Here is a 22223-nt window from a genome sequence, read left to right on the forward strand (position 1 = left end):
CCTTTCTGTTCTTGCCACCAAAGTGGATAACCATACATTTATCCACATTAAACTGCATCTGCCATGCATCTGACCACTCACCTAACCTGTCCAGGTCACCCTGTAATCTCCTAACATCCTCCTCACATTTCACCCTGCCACCCAGCTTAGTATCATCAGCAAATTTGCTAATGTTATTACTAATACCATCTTCTATATCATTAATACATATTGTAAAAAGCTGCGGTCCCAGCACTGATCCCTGTGGTACCCCACTGGTCACTGCCTGCCATTTCGAAATAGAGCCGTTTATCACTACCCTTTGTTTTCTGTCAGCCAACCAACTTTCAAACCAAGTTAGTACTTGCACCCTACTTTTACTCACTAACCTCCTGTTTGGGACTTTATCAAAAGCTTTCTGAAAGTCCAGGTACACTACATCTACTGGATCTCCCTCGTCCATCTTCAGAGTTACATCCTCAAATAATTCCAGAAGAATAGTCAAGCATGATTTCCCCTTCATAAATCCATGCTGACTCTGACCTATCCTGTTACTACTATCCAGATGTGTCATAATTTCATCCTTTATAATAGACTCCAGCATCTTTCCCACCACTGAGGTCAGACTAACTGGTCTATAATTTCCTGCTTTCTCTCTCCCACCTTTCTTAAAATGTGGTACAACATTAGCCTCCCTCCAATCTGCAGGAACTGATCCCCAATCTATCGAACTCTGGAAATAATCACCAACGCATCCACAATTTCTCAAGCCACCTCCTTCAGTACCCTGGGATGTAGACCATCAGGCACCGGGGACTTATCAACCTTCAGACCTAACAGTCTCTCCAACACCAATTCCTGGCAAATATAAATTTCCTTCAGTTCAGCTCCTTCAGCCGCTGTTACCTCAGGGAGATTGCTTGTGTGTTCCCCAGTGAACACAGATTTGAAGTACCAATTCAATTCTTCTGCCATTTCTTTGTTCCCTTTAATATATTCCCCTGTTTCTGGTTCAAGGGCCCAATTTTAGTCTTAACCATTTTTTTGCCTTTCACATACCTAAAAAAGCTTTTACTATCCTCCTTTATATTTTTGGCCAGTTTACCTTCGTACCTCATTTTTTCTCTGCGTATTTCCTTCTTAGTAATCCTCTGTTGTTCTTTCAAAGCTTCCGAGTCCTCCGTTTTCCTACTTTGCTATAAAGGAATCAAAGGTAATAGAAAATATTAGAGCTGCAATGTTTTCTTTTGTTCAACCTCTTCATGATAGCCTCATAGAAGCATGGAATAGAATCATCGAATCACATTTATGAAGATTTGAAGGCATACATGGACATGAGTATCATATCACAGCATTTGGAAGTATCTTAGAGCTCATAATGGTGATCTGTTTTGAAGTTCAGTCTCCATTGTATTGCAGCTACGTAAAAGCCATTTTGGCTCGAGTAACACTGCCCAAACAGCTAGAGAATAAATTATGATTCAGTCAGATTTTGATTGTGATGTTTGAGAAATTTTAGCCAGAGTTGAAGGTCAGAACATTCTTTTACTTGCCTGAAGCATCAAGGCACATGGTCTGTCAGAATACTTGAAGGACAGTAATTCTGCCAATTTAGCACGGTCTCAGTATTACACTGAAGTGTCATCTGCTCATACTCTTGAAAAGGAAACACAACGTTGTGGCTTAGTGAGGTTACTTACCAAGTAGGCCAAGCTGTCAAGGGAACAATTTTAATTAAGTAAATGTTTTCCCTTCTGACTTCACTTTCAAATGGTCCTGGCAAATTGCATTCCTTTCCTCTTTAATAAAAGGAAAAACCAATTAAAATTGTGCTGAAACTTTCCATGGCTATTGAGACCTATATGTTTGAGGACCGATGGCGTCAGCATGTTCCTCAGAGCACAAAATGGGAACCCACCATTCCTTTCCAAGGGCAATTAGGGATGTGGCCCTGTTCGTGATGCCCAGATCCTGTGAAAAATTTTATATGAGACCACCTTCTCAAGAAGAAGTCAGAAGTCCACACAAGCTTTCAGAGCACTGCTCCTTCATTGGATGAACCTCATCTGACAAAGGATCAGTGCTCTGAGGGCTTGTGGTTTCAAACAAACCGATTGGACTATAACCTGAAGTCATGTGACTTCTAACTTTGTCCACCCTGGCCCATCACCGGCACCTCCACATCATGGCTTCTCAAGAAGAGACATCGCTGCCTTGAAGTGTTAATTCTGTTTCTCTATCCACAGATGCTGCCTGACCTGCTGAGTATTTCCAGCATCTTCTGCTTTTTTTCATTTTTTTACATTATTTTGCTCTTATTTCTTGTAATAAGATAAACTCCATGCTTGCTGTCCAGTTAAGGCAAGGAGGACTGCAGCAATTCAAATGGCAAACCAACACTGTCTTCTCGGGCAATTAGGGATGTGGCTCTGGTAGCGATGTCTAAAGCTTGTGAAAGGTTTTATAAAATAGTGAACCAGTGAAGAGGGAGGTCAAGACCCAAAGTCTGAACTGACTCACCAGGACAAGTGAACGTTGCTGGAGAAGAGGGAGATCTAACATAGAGGCACCCTAAAAGATCTTCCTGTTAAGTGATGAGAAAGATGATATAGTGCAGGGAGGAGATCTCAAGATAGAGCAGCAGTCCTGTTGTTACTCCTGGCCTTCTGTGAGTTTTGCAACCCACGGTGCTGCTAATGCATCCATATTACTGCACATTTCCGAATGACTGGTTCCTTTTGCTGCACATTGTGTAGCATTGAGGCATTCAGATAGTTCCAATGCCCTGGTTTAAAATATGAAGTAAATGCAAAACACCACAGACACTGGAAATCTTAAACAAACACAGATAATGCTGGAGAAACTCAATAGGTCAGGCAGCATCTGTGGAGAGAGAAACAAAGTTAATGTTTTGAGTCTGACATAATTTCCTCAGAACTGGAATTCAGCATATTATGTCTTCAGAACAGAGTGCTGGACTCAAACATTAACTCTGTTTTTCTCTCTCCATAGATGCTGCCAGACCTGCTGAGTGTCTCCAGCATTGTCTGGAAATATTAAGTACTTTTGTTACCTGAATGCCCACTTCCGTGCTGGAGGCAGGACAATATTGGGAATCCATGCCAACAGGGTTACTATTTCTTTCCTGGCATCACTTAACACCTGTGCCTCCAAATCCTTCTCTGAGGTAGAAGTGTGGGTGCATTAAGGGGGACTGGGGACAGTGGGCAGGAAAATTTAGCTCATTACTTATAACCTTTATTCTTGATGGTATGTAGCCTAACAAAGAGAAATCTGCCATACCATGTAAAGAATCAGTTTTCTACTTGAAGGGTAACCTTGAAAATAGTGGTGGAACACTCAAATGCTAACACTGGTACCACTCCTGGTTTTGTATCACAGGAATGGGCCTTCAAAATGGTTTATAGATCGAAGAGTCTGAATCATACAGCGCAGAGAAGGCTCAGGTTAAATCCTCTGATTTTCTGAATTGGATCATCTCAACAAGGGGCAGCAGTGAAGGAGCAACACCTTCACAACCCTGGGTTAGGAAAGGGAATGAGAAAGACACAGAACAAATCAAATAATGGCAACATAATCACAGGCCCTCCTTCATATTGTATTGTGTTAGAGTGTAATGGAGTGCAGCAAGAATTAATGACTTTGTACCTGGAGAAATAGTTGTTTTAAATGAGGTGGATATGACTGTTCTGGCCTTTTGATACTTTGTCTTTAATTGGGCTCATTTGGCAAAGAAGACAAGTACATCAGAAATTGACACTCTAACCAGTCCTTGCATTGGAAATAGTTCCGGGAAGGTTAACGAGGCGGGTTCCTGGGATGAAGGAGTTGTGGAGGCTGGTTCATTGAATATATTCAGGGTTGAGTGAGACAGAATCTTGATCTATATGGGAACCAAAATAATTTGATGGCAGAGTTAAGGTCACATTCTGATCAGCCAATTCTTGATTGGTGAAGGAAGTGCAAGGGACTAAATTCTTTCCTCTTCCTCCCAATTTTATATTCTTATGAAGGAGAAAGAGTTCTTTATTTTATCCACAATTGCTGTCCACTGGGCTGTGAGGGCAATCTGAGAATTGAACCAACTCCAAGCACAACATTAAGTTCTTTGAGGTCTGTTTCTGTTTGTCTATGTTTATCAACTTTGTAGCTGTGGTACCTGGCCGAGTGGAGAAAAGCAAATTTCAGTTGTTTCCATGTGGTTCATGATAACTGCTCGTTAATCATAGTGAAATCTGCATGCTGTCACTTGTGATATTTTTCTAGATGACAACTTCAAGGTATACTTCAATACCTTGGAAGTATATGCCACTGATTAGTGGTGTAAGATATTCCTTCATAAAATCTACAGAACAAAAGGAGCCAAAGTAACATGAGTAGGATCCCTTCAGAATCATTGTGCAATACAACATCTTCCCTCAAATTTATTGGCCATTATATAATCACGTACTTAGCTATATTGCATTTACTATCATTTTATCTACTCACAGGTGTTATGGACTGGGCCAGACCACTCAGAACGTTCTCAAGCAGGAAGCCCAGACCATAACTTTGCATTTTGTTTCAAAGTTAAAAATCATACAACACCAGGTTATTGTCCAACAGATTTTTTTGGAAGCACTAGCTTTCAGAGTGCTGTTCCTTCAGCAGGTGGTGAAGGGGCAGCGCTCCGAAAGCTAGAGCTTCCAAATAAATCTATTGGACTATAACCTGGTGTTGTGTGATTTTTAACTTTGTACACCTCAATTCAACACTGGGATTTCAGTAACAAATTACTGAAACTTAATGTGCTTCAGTAGGTGTACAGTGAAAAATACCCGGAGTAAGTTAGCGAGGTTGACTACCAGGTTTTAAAACAGACAAAAATTTATTCACAAAATTATGGAATGAAATACAAAAAACAGAACAAAGAATATCTACAGAACCCAATCTATCCAAACTAGACTTAATTATGCTGTTCCAATTGAACACAATAGTCCTAATACAGAAACCTCTTAAACATGGAGTAAAACTGAAACAGAGGCTTACAGCTAGAAGTTAGAAGGGCAGAAGGAGAGAGTGTTTAGCAGCCTTTCTCACACAGTCCACTGCTGAACTGCCTCAAACTTAACTTTAGCTTTTAGAACTAATCACTCTCCTTTCATTATACAGGTCACTTCTAAAACATGACCATTCTGGTCTGAAGTCTCATCTGTTTACATAAAAACAAAAGGCCTCTCAAAATCCTTTTTCTTCTCTGTACCAAATCAACCACCTTGGAGCCGGGATCTGGTTTATGAACCCTCTGAAGAAAACCAAGGGCACAGTATCTTTGAACTCTATGACACCTCCCCCCTTTAAAAAAAGAACCATCAACCTCCTAAGATGGATTCATTTTCAAAACCCTTCAAAAACCCTGTTAGTAGTCTAAACACATTTATACACTATACTAACTATAAACATGTAAACATGCACAACCACATGCAAATTCAGGCCGTGGCACACCTGCCAACGAATGCCTATTTATCTCATTCGAGCCTTGATAACGCATCGGCAATCATGTTTTTGCAACCTGCCACATGCAAAATTGTCAAATTAAAACGGCTGCAACAACAAGCTCTATCTAAACAGTCTGGCATTTTTATCCTGAAATTTTACCAGAAATGTCAATGGCTTATGATCAGTGTATACGATTGTCTCAGATGCATTGCTGGTACTGTAAACACTGAAATGTTGTAATGCCAACACCAAGCTCAAAGTCTCTTTCTTCGCAGTTGAGTATTTCTGTTGATGAACATTCAATTTCCTGGCAAAATACCCGATGGGTCTTTCTAGCCCCTTGTCATTCTCCTGCAGGAACACCGCACCGATACCCACATCACTGGCATTGATAGCCACCTTGAAAGGCTTCGTGTAATCCGGTGTGACTAATACTGGGGCAGTGGTTAACACAGTTTTTAGGCTGTCACATGTCCTTTGATAATCCACTGTCCAGTTAAACTTCTTGCCCTTTGTTAACAATTCAATGAGTGGAGCAGCCACACTGCTAACGTTTGGCACAAACCTTTGGTAAAATCCACTCAATCCCAGGAACCGTAATACCGCTTTTTCATCGATGGTGTGGGAAATTCTCCAATTACTTTCATTTTCACATCCCATGGGGCCATTTGTCCGTGTCCAATAATATGGTCCAGAAGGTGACTTGGGCTTTAACAAATTCACTTTTAGCTGGGTTTACCACCAAGCCTGCCTTCCAAAGTCAATCGAACAAGTCCGATAAATGCTGTAAATGTTCCTTCCATGAGTGACTAAAAATCACCAGGTCATCAATGTACACCACACAGTTGGGTAATCCAGCAACGACCTTATTAGTTAGTCGCTGAAATATGGCTGGAGCGTTTTTCATACCAAATGGCTTGACTTTGAACTGATGTAGTCCATTTGGTGTTACGAAAGCCGAAATTGCCTTTGCTCTCTCCGACAGAGGTACTTGCCAGTAGCCTTTGAGCAAGTCCAACTGAGAAATATAATTTGCTGGTCCCACTTTTTCAACACAGCCCTCCACCCGTGGAATTGGATATGCATCAGTCTTTGTAACAGTGTTGACTTTATGATAATCGACTCATAACCGTTGGATATCATCTGGCTTTGGCATCATGACTATGGATGAGCGCCAGTCACTGTAACTCATTTCGATTATGCCATCTTGGAGCATGCGCTCTATCTCCTTCTGAACCTGTGCCAATTTTGGAGGGTTATTCCTATTCGGATGTTGCTTGATCAGAATGGCATCTCTATCATTACATCATGCACAATTAAGTTAGTACTTCCCAGTGTATTTCCACATATCTTCCCATGTGATGTGTCAGGTCATTTTGATTTTCTTGTGGAAGGTAGCTTAATAATTTATCCCAATCTTTGACAATTTCCTCATTGTCCAATTTGATTTGAGGAATGTCCAATTCAGAATCCTCTGAACTTGGTTCTTCCTTCTGTGCTGGAATCATTAACACCTTCTCCTCTTGCTTTCCTTCCCTATCAAAATACCTTTTGAACATATTTACATGGCACACTCTGTGAGATGTCTTCCTGTCTGGAATCCTTATCAAATGGTTCACCTCACTCAATTTCCTCTCGATTTGATAAGGTCCACTAAATCTCATTTTTAAAGATTCACCTGTTACTGTAAGTAACACCAATACCTTAACTCCAATTGCAAAATTGCGAATTTGTGATTTCTTGTCTGCTTCCTGTTTCATTATACATTGTGATACTTTTAAATGCTGTCTAGCCAACTCTCCAGCTTTATTTAATCATTCTCTAAAATTTGACACAAAGTCCAAATTTGTGGTCTCTGAATTCTGACTTATTAATTTCTCCTCAATCATTTTTAACAGTCCTCTTATTTGATGCCCAAAAATTAATTCAAATGGACTGAATTTGGTGCATCTCTGATCGCAAAAAGTACAAATGGAACTCCCTTATCCCAATCATCTGGATAGTCCTGACCATTAGCCCTCAACATGGTCTATAATGTTTGATGCCATGTCTCTAGTGCTCCTTGAGATTCTGGAGAGTATGCAGTAGATTTGAGTTGCTTTATTCCAAAGCTATCCATAACCTCCTTGAATAGTTTGGATGTGAGGGCTGATCCTTGATTTGACTGGATCTCTATCGTTAGACTGTATCTCGTAAAAAAATTGATTACTTCTTCCACAACTCTTTTAGCGCCTGGAAATCTAATCTATTATTGTTAATAAATACTTATTCCCACTTTTTGTTTGAGGTAGGGGACCTAAACAGTCAATCAAGACTCATGTGAAAGGTTCTTTAAATGCTGGAATAGGTATTAAAGGTGCAGGTTTTATTTCTGCCCGTGGTTTTCTGATTAGCTGACATGTTTGACACGTCTGGGAAAGTTCAACTACATCCTTGTGTAGTCCAGGCCCGTAAAAATGTCTTTGTATTTTAGCCTGTGTTTTCCTCAACCCTAAATGACCTCCAAGTAGTTGTTTATGCACCACTCGCAGCACTTCCTTTCTATACCCTACTGGCAAAATAATCTGATGAACTTCTGCCCATTTCTCATCAGCTTGAATATCTGATAGTCTCCATTTCCTCATTAAAACATCATTCTTTAAATAATAACGCACAGGGATGCATTCACTCTCCTCTTCTGTATATGCCTTTTGATACAACTGTTTTAACTTCTCAGTTTTCTGCGGTAATTCAATAAGCATAGCAGAGCTAAAGATACTTGCATGTTTGCCTACTGTTCCTGCTCTGTCCTACTTATCTGATCAAAGATGTTTCTGATAAAGTGATGTCAGCTTCCTTATGTGTGCCTTTTGATCTCTCCTGCTTCAACTTGTGCATCTGTGATCTTGTGACCACACAATCTGGGAAGATCCCTGGATAAATACCCTGCATTTCTTCAGTTGCATGAGTCTTCACTAGCTTTTCAACTAGAGTAGGCAGCACGCCTACCGGTGAATCAGCTGCATCATGTTCAAGGACAAATCGTATTCCTGGAATTGAGAATTTCTCCAGTATTCCTGTTACCAGTACCTTTTCTGGCAATAGTCCCTCAGGAGTACATATCTCCTCATCCTTCAACATCATAGACTGAAAGGATCCTATGTCCCTTAACATTGTAACTTCTTTACTTGCTACTCCTGGCCTTGTGAATAAATTTTACCCTTGCATGTTTTTTTTAAGAAGATCTGACACTTCCCCCTTTATCATCCTCTGATCATCTTGTACACTCTGAGACAGTGGTCCAACTTCCTTTGTGCTTTTTGTTACTAATCCAACAAAACTCCCAGGATTGTCTGGTTTTCCTACAACTGGCTTTCTCCTAGCCCACCAACACTTTGGTTTTGTGTGGCCCACTTCATTACAATGAAAACATCGAAGCTTTTTAACTTCTTTGTCCCCCCTCAAGGGTTTCTTTGTTATCCTTACGATCTTCACTGAGATCTACCTTTCCCTTTCCATGTGAGGATTTCTCTTTGCCCGAATTTCTACCCCTCATGGACTGAAATTGATCCTGGAAGCCAAACCGTGTTTTATGGACCAGCTCATAACCATCAGCCACTTCAACTGCTAACCTTGCTGTTCTGACTCTCTGCTCTTCCACATGAGTTCACAACACTTCAGGTAGTGAATTTTCGAATTCGTCCAAAATAATTACCTCTCTAAGGGTATCATAAGTTTATTCTATTTTTAAAGCTCTTCTCCATCTGTCGAAATGAATGTTTGATCCTTTCAAACTCAAGATAGGTTTGACCAAGGCACATCCTTAGATTCCTGAAACATTGTCTATAGACTTCTGGTACAAGCTTCTATGCACTTAAAATGCCTTTTTTCACCTCTCATGCTCTCCAGATACCTCCTCTGATAGTGATGTGAAAGCCTCACTTGCCCTACCTACTAGTTTCATTTGGATCAACAAACCCCACATTGCCACCGGCCACTGAATTTGTTTAGCCACTCTTTCAAATGAGATGAAAAAGGCTTCCAAATTTAGGCAATGCTTGAATATACTTAAACAGTTTCTCATCAGGCTTTCGCTCACCATGATTCTGCTCATCCCCACTCTCTTCCTCACTAGACTTAACATAGAACATAGAACATAGCACATTACAGCGCAGTACAGGTCCTTTGGCCCTCGATGTTGCACCACCCTGTCATACTAATCTGAAGCCCATCCCACCTACGCTATTCCATGTACGTCCATTTGTCTGTCCATGACAACTTAAATGCACCTAAACTTCGTGAATATACTACCGATACAGGCAAAGCATTACATACCCTTACTACTCTCTGAGTAAAGAAACTACCTCTGACATCTGTCTTATACCTATCTCCCCTCAATTTAAGGTTGTGTCCCTCGTGTTTGCCGTCCCCATACTTGGAAAAAGGCTCTCCCTGTCTACCCTATCTAATCCTCTGATTATCTTGTATGTCTCTATTAAGTCAGCTCTCAACCTTCTACTCTCTAACGAGAACAGCCTCAAGGCCCTCAGCCTTTCTTCGTAAGGCATTCCTTCCATACCAGGCAACATCCTAGTAAATCTCCTCTGCACCCTTTCCAAAGCTTCCACGTCCTGCTTATAATGCGGTGACCAGAACTGTACACAATACTCCAAGTGTGGCCATACCAGAGCTTTGTACAGCTGCAGTATAACCTCCTGGTTCTGGAACTCAATCCCTCTATTAATAAAGTCCAAAACACTGTATGTCTTCTTAACGACCCTGTCAATCTGGGTGGCAACTTTCAGGGATCTGTGTACATGGACACCGAGATCTCTCTGCTCATCTGCTTTCCCAAGAATCCTACCATTAGCCCAGTACTTTGCATTCCGATTACTCCGGCCAAAGTGTATCACCTCACACTTGTCCGCATTAAACTCCATTTGCCACCTCTCAGCCCAGCTCTGCATCCTTGCCTTCAGCTCCAGCCTTTTCAGCTGGCTTTTCTTTTTAAGAGTCAATTTCTGAAGTTCAAATGCTCTCTCTTTTTCTCTCTCTTCTACTGCTCTCTCTTCTGTTGCTCTCTGTTTTTCTCTCTCTTTTGCTGCTGTCTTTTTTCCTCTCTTCTGCTTTTAATCATAACTCAAACTGTTTCAACTCTGCTGTCCTTTCTCTAACTCAAGCTGCTTCATTTGTAATTGAATTTTAGCCATCTCTATAGGTCCTGATGGTGTTTCCAGCAAATTTAATTGCTGAGCTACTGCTGTAATTATCCTTCATAGAAGGAGGCAGCTCCAACCCCAGCTTGTCTGCTAATTCCTGCAGCTTGCTCTTATTCACCTTTTGCAAAACTTCCAAAGTCACCGCATCCACATCCAGAAACCTTTTGGCGACGCAAAGAACCATTACTATCCCAAGCTGTGTCTCCCCAACCAAAACCAAACCCGAAACAAAGACACTCGCGTCTACCACTCACTGTTTAAAATCCCGCAAAGAGCCCCATCCATTATGGACTAGGCCAGACCACTCAAAACATTCTTAAGCAGGCAGCCCAGATCATAGCTTTGAAATTTGTTTTGTTAAGTGTACAGTGAAAATTACCCGGAGTAAGTTAGCGAGGTTTTAAAACAGAGAAAAATTTATTCACAAAATTACAGAATGAAACATAAAGAACAGAATAAAGAACCCCTACTGAACCCAGTCTATCCAAACTGACTTCTTTATGCTGTTCCGAATAGACACAACAGTCCCAATACACAAACCCCTTAAACATTGACTAAAACTGAAACAGAGGCTTACAGGTCGAAGTCAGAAGGGCAGAAGGAGAGAGAGTTTAGCAGCCTTTCTTCACACAGTCCCCTGCTGAACTGCCTCAAACTTAACTTTAGCTTCATAACTGATCACTCCCCTTTCATTTTTCAGGTCACTTCTAAAACATGACCACTTTGACCTTAAGTCTCATCTGTTTACATATAAACAAAATCCTTTTTCATCTCTGTACCAAACTAGCCACCTTGGAGCCAGGATCTGGTTTACGAGCCCTCTGAAGAAAACCAAGGACACAGTATCCTTGAAAAAAGGAACAGTTTTGTGACACAGGTCTCTGGCATCTTAATAAAGGTGACCTAGATGGTGAATTCCTTTCGTATACTGGACCTACTTTTGTCAAGGAGGAATAGTAAATCTCTTTCTTGAGGACTGTTACCCTTGGTAATGGTCAGTAGATCATTTCAGCTGGAGGATCTTTTATTTCTCAAAGGAATGTGGAAACAGCAGTTGGCTCTTCACCCTGTGGAGCCTATTCTGCTATTCAGTGCAGTCATGGTTAATCAAGCACTGATGCTTTTAGGCCATTGATAATCAAACATTTAACAATCTTTACTTTAAATATTACCCTCAATCACCATCCTCACCTCAGTTTCAAATGGCAATCCCTTTATTTTAAATTGTGTGCATTGATTCTAGACTCCCCAAAAGGGAGAAACGCCTTACCTGCATCTACCCTGTCTATTCCTTTAAGTATTTTTTATGTTTCAAGTTGATCACCTCTCGTTTCTTTGAAACTCCAGAGAATGTAAGCATCTCTCTTCAAGGGACAGACCCACCATTCAGGGTACATGTCTGGTGAATCTTCATTGCATTCTTTCTATTGCAATAGTATATTTCCACAGATAAGAAGACTATAGGTGTGATCTAACCAAGCTGCTACACAACTGAAGCAAGACTTCACCACTCCTATACTCAAATCATCTTACAATATTGAATTGAATTGCATTTATTGTTATGTGTACCGAGGCACAGTGAAAAGCTTTGTAAAAGCTAATGTTCCATTTGCCATCCTAATACATTGTTGAACCTGCATGTTAGCTTTCATTGACTTCTTGATTAAGATATCCAAGTCACTTTGCACATCTATGGTTTCCGACATCTCATGAGTTAGCAAATATTCTGCACACCTGTTCTTCCTACTAAAGTGGATAATCTCATATTTTTCATATAGTCATAGAGATGTACAGCACGGAAAGAGACCCTTCGGTCCAACTTGTCGATGCTGACCAGGTATCCCAACCCAATTTAGTCCCACCTGCCAGCACCCGGCCCATATCCCTCCAAACCCTTCCTATTTATATACCTATCCAGATGCTCTTTAAATGTTGCAATTGTACCAGCCTCCACCACTTCCTCTGGCAGCTCATTCCATACACTTACCACCCTCTGTGTGAAAAAGTTGCCCCTTAGATGTCTTTTATACTTTTCCCCTCTCACCTTAAACCTATGCCCTCTAGTTTTAGACTCCCCCAACCCAGGGAAAAGACTTTGTCTATTTATCCTATCCATGCCCCTCAGGATTTTTTAAACCTCTATAAGGTCACCCCTTAGTCTCCGACGGTCCAGGGAAAACAGCCCCAGCCTGTTTAGCCTCTCCCTATAGCTTAAATCCTCCAACCCTGGCAACATCCTTGTAAATCTTTTCTGAACTCTTTCAAGTTTCACAACATTTTTCCGATAGGAGGGAAACCAGAATTGCATGCAATATTCCAACAGTGGCCTAACCAATGTCCTGTACTGCCGCAACATGACCTCCCAACCCCTGTACTCAATACTCTGACCCATGAAGGAAAGCATACCAAATGCCTTCTTCAGAATTCAACCTACCTGTGACTCAACTTTCAAAGAGCTATGAACCTGCACTCCAAGGTCTCTTTGTTCAGCAACTCTCCCAAGGATCTTACCGTTAAGTGTGCAAATCCTGCTAACATTTGTTTTCCCAAAATACAGCACCTCACATTTATCTGAATTAAACTCCATCTGCCACTTCTTGGCCCATTGGCCCACCTGATCAAGATTCTGTTGTAATCTGAGGTAACGTTCTTCATTGTCCACTACACCTCCAATGTTGGTGTCATCTGCAAATTTACTAACTATACTTCTTATCCTTACATACAAATCATTTATATAAATGATGAAAAGTAGTGGATCCAGCACCAACATTATATTCCACTTGCCATGTTCTTGCCAAATCACTAAGCTTATCTAAATTATCCTGGAAAGTTTTATGTCTTTCAGACCACATACATTCTTGCTTAGTTTGGATAACTTTTGATGTCATCCTTGATAAACATTGTTGTTCACCCATTATACTATCTGGAGGGCCTTTCAGCTTGTCTATTACCCTATTGGAAGACAGACGGCTCTATTGAAATAAATATGTTCTTCATTCTAGTATTCAGATTTTCTGGATCAGGCAGTCACTTTCAAATCAGAAAGATAGTCTTGTTCTTGAAATATCCTGGATGCTTAGACTAAACAGCTTAGACAACCACCTGATGAAGGAGCAGTGCTCTGAAAACCAGTGCTTCCAAAAAAACCTGTTGGATTATAAACTGGTGTTGTGTCATTATTAACTTTAAACACTAAACACTTTCAGTTTCTTGACCTTGAGTGTCTCTTGGATTTGTGAGCTTTGATCTGGCTCTTTTAGACTCATGTACAGGTTATCTCCCTTGTGTTATTGATCAGGCTCAGTACCTTCAGTTGTCCTTTGTTTTTTTACTGGTAAAAAAACACAATCTGATTCTTTCAGATTCTCCGTCTTGTTATTGAAGGATTGTTGCTCACTCAGCACTATCTCTGCCACTTGCATTGATTGTTCTGTTTTAAATGATAGCGGACTGAACAGTTCCACCAGTCATGAAGTCTGTAACTTACTCTACATTGACAATATTAAGTTGCTCCCTTATGCCAACATATTCTGTTTTCTGTTCACGTTTTGCCTTGAACCTGGAAAGCCCAATGATGCCTTCTGCTGAGTGCTTCCTTTTTGACTGGGGAATAATGGTTTGTTCATGGACCAGACTTTGCTCCTACATCAGTTGTCATTTGGAAGATTATCAATCTTCTCCAACACTTCTGATAAAGTTGAGCTTGAGACGTGTAGCTATGCTCGAAGTAAAGTTGTTTGATTGTGAACAACATACATGTTTTCAACCCTCTTAAGTGTGTTCTGATTTAATGTGACTTGTAACATTTATATGCTTCTGATAGTTATAGTACCTCTGTTATGTTGTTATATCTCAGTAGGCTTTAACATTTGCTTTTTCAGACATGGTCATCAATCTGATAGGACAGTAGCACTTACTCCTATATCAAGTACAAAATCAATAGAATGCCCATTCATGTAGACATTCTGTTTCTTCTGATTCATTTGGATTAGCTAGCCCCTCCAGGAATGCCTCTGTTGTCTCCTCCAATGGACATATTTCACCAAAAGCAGATAGCTTTTCCAATGGTGATGCATCACCCTCTTGACATATGTGTCCAGCAATTATTCTGATGTGGAGGTACTGGTGCTGGACTGGGGTGGACAAAGTTAAAAATAATATAACATCAGGTTATAGTCCAACAGGTTTATTTGGAGGTACTAGCTTTCAGAGTGCTGCTCCTTCATGAGGTAACTAGTGAGGCAGGGTCAGAAGACACAGAATTTATAGCAAAAGATCATAGTGTCACGCAACTGATACGATATATTGAACACACCTAGATTGCTGTTAAGTCTTTCATCTTTTAGAATGGGTTGCAGGTATTGATTCATTAATATGTAAATCCCAGAACTTTTTTCAAGTCACATTCCCGAGATCACTTAAGGTTTTATTAAAAAAAAGTCACATCTCAGCTCAGGCAATGCATTAAAGGTGTGATGTCAGAGTCTGTCTGTGTTCTAATCTTGAGTCAGACTGGCTCTATTTCCAAAGTAGGAATTTATAAAATGTCACATGGATTGACTGCCCGCAGATTTTTGAACAAAATAGAATATATCTGCAAATACAATTCTGCAAATGCAAATTCATCCCTTAGACTTATATTTGTGCGTTCATGCATGTGTGTGTGTGAGAGAGAGACAGAGTGTGGGAGAGTGTAAGTGTGTGTGCGTGTGTGTGTGAGAGTGTGCCTAGGTACTGTGTGCTTGGTAGAGTGTGTGCATTAGTGTGACATCGTATAAGCCTGTGAGAGAGTATGCATGTGGGTGAGAGTATGTGGGATGTACATGTGTGTGTCTGAGACAAAGTGTGTGTATGAGAGAGGGTCTGTGAGAGTATGTGATTATGTAAGAGTGTGTATGTGTGCTTGTGTGTGTGAGAGTGTATAGTGTAGTGGGGGTCCTGTAGTGTGACATGGACCCAAGGTCCTGGTTAAGGCCACCCTCATCAGTACAAAACTTAGCTATCAGCCTCTGCTCGGCCACACTGCATTGTTGCATATCCCAAAGTCCGCTTTGGAGGATGGTCACCCGAAGATCTGCATGGTTTACTGGTATTTTGGCTGTAAAACCATACTAATCTACTGACATGGACATCATGGACTGTTTCCATGCTAAAGGAAACTTTATGTCTCTATGACGCAAGGTCATTAATGAGTATGCCTGTAGATTCTCCTGATAGCTAACACCTTCTGGTAAATCCTGCTCATTGAAAAAGTTAGTTCTTTCTTAAATTGAAGCATCAAAAGCTTTTAGGACATTTTCAAAAATGTTTATGTTTTCTAATATTTTGCCTGTTAAAAATATCGTCCATAATCAGAGTCTTTGGACATAAGAGTGTTTTCACTTATGCAGCTTTGTCTCAGCGTTCATTTTGAAGCAATGTGATATTTTAAGAACCAACACCTTCGTGAACTCCAATCTTGTATTCTGTCTAGTCATTTTCTGACCTAAAATCTCCTAGGAAGTATTCTATTCTTATCTATTTCTTCTTAATATTCTGGTGAGTGTTATTTCTGTAACAATATTTTTAAATATGTTGCATTTAAATCTGATATTCATTATACTTATACTGTTGTACTCACGAATACTGTTTTAAATTGAATATTTGTGGAACTTGCTTGGTTCTGTGCTACACTAAAGGTTCTCTAAAGGTTCCTTTATTTGTCAGTTGTTTGAATTCATGAATCTTTTTTAATTCATTTGTGGGATGTGGGTGTCACTGACCGGGCCAGCATTTAATGCCTGTATTTGGTTGACCTTGAGAAGGTGGTGGTGAACTGCCTTCTTGAACTGTTGCAGTCCATCTGCTGTGGGTTGACCCACAATGCCTTTAGAGAGGGAATTCTGGATTTTGGCCCAGTGGCTATGAAGGAACAGTGATATATTTCCAAGTCAGGATGGTGAGTAGCTCGGGGGGGATCTTGAAGGTGGTGGTATTCCCATGTGTCGGCTGTCCTTGTTCTACTAGATGGAATTGGTTGTGTTTATGGAAGGTGCTGTCTGAGGATCTTTGATGAATTTCTGCAGAGTATTTTTTAGATAGTACACACTGTGGCTACTGAGCTTCTGAGAGTGGGGTGTGGTGCCTATAGTGATTATAACAAGATCAACCAGGTAGACTTCATAGAATATGACTTCCCTGATTGTCGCTGTTAATCTGGTCCAATCAGGAAGTCCTGACTGACAGATATAAACAGGAGTGTTAGAGGTTCTGTTCAATCTGAGAACTGACTCTGAGGGAGCTGGATCAGTGTCAAGGGCCCTCCGCATGTAAATAAAAAGGGACTTGATGACAGGATACCAGCCTCTGTGCAGTTATTTTAGTCACGATCAGACAAAAGCACACTCCTGAACAACTTTGCTCACAATAGTCACCTTTGAGTTGGGGTAATCATTTCAGGGATCATGCCATTATTTGGGAAGCTTGACTCGTTCAATCCTGCTGTTGAAGTCAGGGCCCAATATGTGAAAAGAATGTGTTATTTTTTTCAGGCAGATGATTTTAGGGCAGATGAAAAGCAATCAGGAATTCTCCTGACAGCTTGTGGACCCACAGCTTTTTCAGTTATTCGGAGCCTAACACTCCCTGAGGCACCCAAGAGTTGACAGATTCAATTAAGGAATATTATGACCCCAAGCCTCCTCTAGTTCTGAGATGCTTTCAGTTTTACTCAGCAGTTTGAGAACCAGGGGAATCCGTATTGGGACTTTTGACTTGGTTACCATGACTGGCCGAGTAATTTGACTTTGTTTTAATCCTTAATGAGATGCTGAGAGATTGGTTGGTATGCAGGACAAATGATGTAACCATGCAAAAGTACCTATGAGATGCAGCCCAAATGGATTTCAAACTGACTTTATCATTGGAAAATGCAGCAACTGGAGTATATGAGTTGCAGGGTACTTCAACGGAAGTGGAAACCCTCGCCAATCCAACTGAGCTTGGGGAACATTACTTGAGTGAAGGCAATTGCAGAGCGTCACTCAGGACATGTCCTGGACAGAAGGATTCTAAGCCAGCCCACAGCAAAACCCCAAAATAAAGCTCGGCCTCAGCCAAACAGTTAAGTTTCCTCAGGATCCAGGCTGGCGAGGCACTGCGGTTGTTGCTGGTATGTGGACTCAAGACAGCAAAAGAGTCCCACTTGACCTAAACTGAGTAAGAGAACTCATAGGCTGGTTACCAGGAGAGTGCACACCTTGGAAAGTCCACCTACATCTGGTTTGGAACAGTTAAATTGCTTACCAACATCTAAATCCGACCCAATCAAAATAAATGTCTGATTAAATGGTCACCTGGTTTTAATGGAGGTTGATACCAGCACAGCTATTTCAGTGATTGCAGAACCAGTCTTTAACAAAATTCTCTCTGGACTCCAACCGTTAAGTTTGTGCAAGACTAGATTGAGAACCTATGCTGGGGAACCTTTGGCAATGAAGGGTACGACTTCGGTTCAGGTCTCTTATGAGAAGCAGCTGGTTCGGTTCCCACCGATTAGAGTAAAACGCTCAGGCCCAAGCTTCATAGGGTGAAAATGGTTGAGAAGATTCACCTTGACTGGTTGAACATATTTCAATTAGAAAATGGCTGCCTGAGTGAAGTCTTAATTAAATACCCAAAAGTTTTCAGGAAATAAGTAATTTCACAATTCTACAAGACTTGCCCAGCACAATTTGAATTACAGGCAAACATTGAGGCAGATGTCAGAAGGCTGGAGTGCAAAGGAACCATCAAACCAGTTTGTCATAGAGTCATAGAGATGTACAGCATGGAAACAGACCCTTCGGTCCAACCCGTCCATGCCGACCAGATATCCCAACCCAAACTAGTCCCACCTGTCAGCACCCGGCCCATATCCCTCCAAACCCTTCCTATTCATATACCCACCAAATGCCTCTTAAATGTTGCAATTGTACCAGCCTCCACCACATCCTCTGGCAGCTCATTCCATACATGTACCACCCTCTGCATGAAAAAGTTGCCTCTTAGGTCTCTTTTATATAACATATAATCAAGAAAGAATCCACTGTACTCACTACTGCAGCCTTTCTCTTGGACAGACTTAAAACAACAATTAACTTATCTGATTCTGTGCTGTGAACTTCGCCCAACAGTTCCTCCAAGATTAATTGTGAATTTCACTGTTTGTCAATTTTTCCAGATGCACTCCGATGTCCAGCGATACACGAATTCAAACATCAAAGGCGGTAACTGTGCAGGTTCTCTCTCTCTCTCTCCTGCACTGTCCTCACCATGTGCTTCCTTTGTCTGCTCTTCTCCCTTTTAAAACTGCTGTTGTTTTGACTTTTGTTTCTCCAAAGTTCCAAAACAATGCAACAGCATATAAAACAGTAATTGCTGCTCCTGGGATTCGAGGATATCACCTCCAACACCTAAAATACCTCAAAAAAAGGACCAGCTCTTACAGCCAGAAATTTTTCCCGTCCTCCATCTTGGATTCAGGAAACCCAGCACCCGTTGTACTGATTGTGTAGCCGAATTGATTGGTTTGCCTTTGTGGGGGTTTTAAAGAAATCACTTTTCACAGATGGATAAATACTCAATCCTTTGCATTGAGGATTTGCATGCAAAGCTGGACATGAGCTGAGCCCACTTGCAATTGTGGTTAGATGCGGATTCCCAGGTGTATGCTACAATTAATACCTGAAAATGTGTTGCTGGAAAAACGCAACAGGTCAGGCAGCATCCAAGAAGCAGGAGAATCGACGTTTCGGGCATGAGCCCTTCTTCAGCCCTTCTTCCTGAAGAAGGGCTCATGCCCGAAATGTCGATTCTCCTGCTCCTTGGATGCTGCCTGACCTGCTGCGCTTTTCCAGCAACACATTTTCAGCTCTGATCTCCAGCATCTGCAGTCCTCACTTTCTCCTACAATTAATACTTGTCAGCATTTGTACCAATATATGATACGGCCATTTGGGATATCGTCAGCCTGTGCAATTTTTCAGTGGATGATGAGAACATTTTACAAGGTCTACTCCAGGTTGCTATTTATCTAGATTATGTGTTATTAACAAGGAAGACCAATAAGGAACACTTACGGAATTTGGACATAGTCCTTAGATGTTTCTCCTAGGCGGGTTTACACTTATGAAGGGATAAATGTGTGTTCCAGTCATCCCCAAGTGATCTACGGAGTCGACAAGACTGGACTATATCTGTTGGAAGATAAAGTGAAGTTGATCAAAGGTGCCGACCTCGATACCGGGGCTTAGGTTGTTCCTTTGGCTGGTGAACTATTACAGAAAGTTCATACATAACCTGTTAGAATTCTTACAGGAGGTAACAAGGAATTTAGACAAAGGATAGCCAGTGGACGTGATTCTGGATTTCCAGAAGCCTTTGACAAGGTGCCACACAGAAGCCTGCTAAATAAGAGTCCATGGTGCTATAGGCAAGGTACTGGCATGGATAGGAGATTGGCTGACTAGCAGAAGACGGAAAGTGGAAATAAATGGGTCTTTGTCAGGATGGCAGCTGGTGACTAGTGGAGTTTAAAGGGGTCCATGTTGGGACCACAACTATTCATGTTATGCATTAATAATCTGGATGAAAGAACCAAGGGCATGGTTGCTAGGTTTGCAGATGATACAAAGGTAGATGGATGGACAGGTAATCTTGAAGAAGCAGGGAGTCAGCAGAAGTACCTGGACACGCTAGGAGAGTGGGCAAAGAAGTGGCAGATGGAATACAATGCGGGAAACTGTGAGGTTATGCACTTTGGTAGGTAGAATAGAGGCATAGAACTTTCCAAATTGGGAAATGATTAAGAAATCTGAAACACATTGCAAGAGGGATGGAATATAAGAGTAGAGATGTACTGCTGAGGCTGTATAACACTCTGGTCAGAACACGGTTGGAATATTTTGAGCAGTTTTGTGCCTGGAAGGAAAGACGTGATGTGGTTGGAGGGTCTAAGTGGAGGTTTACAAGAATGATCCTGGGGTTGAAGGGCTTTGTCATATGAGGAGCAGTTGGGGACTTCGGCTCTATATTTGATCGGGTTCAGAAGGATGAGGGGAGATCGGATTGAAACTTTGAGAATACTGAGAGGTCTGGATAGAGTGGATGTGGAGAAGGTGTTTCCATGATTAGGAGAGATTAGGACCTGAGGGTACAGCCTCAAATGAAAGGATGTCCTATTACAGCAGAGATGAGGAGGAATTTCTTCCCCAGCGGGTGGTTAATCTGTGGAATCATTACCACAGAGGGCTGTAGAGGCCAAGTCATTAAATGAATTTAAGACAAAGATAGATTCTTGATTGGTAAAGGGGTCATGGGTTGCAGGGAGAAGACAGGAGAATGAGAAACATGTCAGCCATGAACAAACAGCGGATCAGACTTGATGGGCTGAATGGTCTAATTCTGCTCTATATCTTACGGTCTTATAGCACTTCTTACCAGTTTCTAAATGAAGTTTTGCCTTTGGAGTGCTAAGCTATTCACCCACCGTCTGTATTCCTTCTCACTTTCTGTTGGGAATCATGCTTCAGCTGCTGACTGTCATTGTCGTCTTAAAGTGGTAATACTCTTAAAGTGATAAACTCATTTAGTTGAACTCATTTTCTTTGATGTGGAGATGCCAGTGTTGGACTGGGGTGTACAAAGTTAAAAATCACACAACACCATGTTATAGTCCAACAGGCTTATTTGGAAGCACTAGCTTTTGGAGCGCTGCTCCTTCATCAGGTGGTTGTGGAGTATAAGATCATAAGACACAGAATTTATAGCAAAAATTTACACTGTGATATAACTTAAATTATATATTGAAAAAACCTGGATTGTTTGTTAAGTCTCTCATCTTTTAGAATGAGCATGTTGGTTTCAGTTCTTTCATATTTGTGTGTGTGTCTCTGGGTGTTTGTGTGTGAGAGGGGTTATGAGTTTCTGTGAGAGAGTGTGTGTATGTGTGTGAGTGTGAGTGTAAGTCTGTGAGAGGATGCGTGTGTGCATGTGATTGTGAAGTGTATGTGTGAGCGCATGAGAGAGAGCTTGTGTATAAGAGAGGTTCGGCGTGAATGTACACTCCTACAGACCCATATACTCACACAGACCTTCTCTCATACACAAGCTGTCTCTCATACACTCACACATACACTCTCACAATCGCATGCATACAGGCGACTGACTGTGTGGAGTTTGCACGTTCTCCCCGTGTCTGCGTGGGTTTCCTCCGGGTGCTCCGGTTTCCTCCCACAATCCAAAGATGTGCAGGTCAGGTGAATTGGCCATGCTAAATTGCCCATAGTGTTAGATAAGGGGCAAATGTAGGGGTATGGGTGGGTTGCGCTTCGGCAGGTCGGTGTGGACTTGTTGGGCCGAAGGGCCTGTTTCCACACTGTAATGTAATCTAATAAGTTTGCGGGGTGAATTTGTCCTTGCAGAACTACATTTTCTTTTGCTGAAAAACTGCATGAATCCATGTAAGATTCTGTAAATGCATTTTTAAATTTAGAATCAGTCTGAACATTGTGGCACAGACAGCCTCAC

The 22223-nt window shown here is 41.3% G+C and overlaps 1 protein-coding gene and 1 long non-coding RNA gene across 2 annotated transcripts in view; one reads left to right on the forward strand and one right to left on the reverse strand.

Annotated features, from left to right (window-relative positions):
• The window catches only part of LOC122555392 (calmodulin regulator protein PCP4-like), a 134375-nt gene that overhangs the window by 19081 nt on the left and 93071 nt on the right, over positions 1-22223 (forward strand). The gene's annotated exons all lie outside the window — the stretch shown is intronic.
• The window catches only part of LOC122555393, a 30079-nt gene continuing 8923 nt past the window's right edge, over positions 1068-22223 (reverse strand). Inside the window, exons 2-3 of the long non-coding RNA XR_006313258.1 lie at positions 19775-19891; positions 1068-1175 (exon numbers count right to left, since the gene is read on the reverse strand). This is a non-coding gene — a long non-coding RNA (uncharacterized LOC122555393). The remainder of the gene's footprint in view (positions 1176-19774; positions 19892-22223) is intronic.

The sequence above is a fragment of the Chiloscyllium plagiosum genome, chromosome 12 (genome assembly GCF_004010195.1).
Source record: "Chiloscyllium plagiosum isolate BGI_BamShark_2017 chromosome 12, ASM401019v2, whole genome shotgun sequence".
Classification (NCBI taxonomy): Eukaryota; Metazoa; Chordata; class Chondrichthyes; order Orectolobiformes; family Hemiscylliidae; genus Chiloscyllium; species Chiloscyllium plagiosum.